Source organism: Sinocyclocheilus anshuiensis, unplaced genomic scaffold (genome assembly GCF_001515605.1).
Source record: "Sinocyclocheilus anshuiensis isolate Anshui unplaced genomic scaffold, SAMN03320099.WGS_v1.1 scaffold5746, whole genome shotgun sequence".
NCBI lineage: Eukaryota > Metazoa > Chordata > Actinopteri > Cypriniformes > Cyprinidae > Sinocyclocheilus > Sinocyclocheilus anshuiensis.
This window is the reverse complement of record NW_015540123.1, coordinates 1-1,594: the sequence shown is the minus strand read 5'-3', so window position 1 is coordinate 1,594 and position 1,594 is coordinate 1. Positions and strand designations below refer to the sequence as shown.

The window sequence follows — 1,594 nt, the reverse complement described above, 5'->3', positions numbered from 1 at the left end:
TCCCCACGCATCATGTACGTCATCACGCGTTGACGTCATCAAATTACGATCGGTTCGTGAGATCGGCCAAGTTAGTGTGTACCGATCAAATCATAAAATGTGATTATCGGCGATCGATCGGAGCATCCCTAGTGTTTATCATATAAAGCAATTATGACTCCTCAGAAGATTGGAATTATACCACTCATATTGTATCGGTTACTTCTACAATCTCTGTATGGACTATGGAAATGTAGGAACAGAAATCCCTGTGTTCATTGAAGACATCTTCATTTGTGTTTTGAAAATAAAGTTTGTGGGTTTAGAATGGCATGAGTAATTCACAGAGGTTTCTATGAATGAACTAACCTGTTAAGTGCATCAAATGTTGATCTTTATTTAGCTTTCCAGCTAGCCAAATACAACTAATTATTTACCTTGAAAGCTGGGGAGACTCTCACACCAGTTCTGCTGTTGGTCTTCCATGTCCCTTTGTTGCTGATTGACAAATGCTGTTGACAATTGGGGGGATCATTAGTGGCATGCCATTTGCAAAAATTAAAAATCATCTTTAAAGGGTACACTGGTATTCCTTGAATTTATTCACACAAAATAGGACCAAACACAGTAGCAGTCGGGCAGCTGTATGCTTCAACAATTGCATAGTTGTAACTTTTAGTAAACATTGTAGATTTGGATATAAAAATGAAATTAAGATCAAATAGAAAGTTCAGACTTACAGTTGCTTAGAGGGTTTACAGCTCTGCTCTGCGAAACCTGAGGTTGCACAACAGGACCTGATAATAGAAATGTCACTTTTTGTGTTCTGGTTGTTATGCAACTTTAATCTTACTTATTTCATACTAGGTCATTCTGTGTCAGATCAACCAAATTCCAGAAACTTCCCTGAATCAAATTTTATATTTTCAATATTTTTTTCTGAAGAAAGAAAACCAAAATATTGAATGTCACAGATTATTGTTGTTGTTTTTTTGACACATGCAGCAAAGATTGCTGAAGTCAGCAGATTTTACTAATAGAGCTACCAATCTTTATGTAAAAATAAAATAACAATGCTGCCATCTTTCTAATTCCCTTGTAATTTGGCTGATAAATCTTCATTTTGACCCCCCTCTACAAAATCATGGATTACACAGTAGATATAAATCCATGATCTTCATTTATTTATTTCAACAGGGGAAAAAAAATGTTACTTTCAACCTCTGGTTGAGTCGACACGGAATGTGTACTTTTATTCATAGCATTCTTTTTCTTTTTTTTTTCCATTACCTTTTTTGTTGCGTTTTGGAATTGCTGGAGGTTTTGGTGCAGCTGGAACACTTGCTTTGTTTGCAGCTTTTCTTTTTTTTAATGGGTGGTTGTTCTGCTGCTTCGTCATCTGATGAGTAGATATGATCGGTACTTGTTTTCTTTCCAGGAAAACAAAGATAAAATAACAACTGCACACATTCATTGCCTCTTTGTGTGATGTAGCAAATACTCATAAAAATGTGCTCAATAAATTTTATGCTTTATTTCTCCTTAAAGGGTTAGGTCATCCACAAATTAGAATTCTGTCATTAATTACTCACCCTCATGTCATTCCAAACCCGTA

The 1,594-nt window shown here is 35.5% G+C and overlaps 1 long non-coding RNA gene across 1 annotated transcript; it reads right to left on the bottom strand.

Moving 5' to 3' along the window:
- Positions 1–416: 416 nt before the first annotated feature.
- Positions 417–1,559, bottom strand: LOC107687222 (uncharacterized). The gene is made up of 3 exons (XR_001634107.1): positions 1,270–1,559; positions 720–776; positions 417–491 (listed from the first exon to the last, which is right to left on the bottom strand). It is a non-coding gene; the product is annotated as an uncharacterized LOC107687222 (long non-coding RNA).
- Between the last annotated feature and the right edge of the window lie 35 nt (positions 1,560–1,594).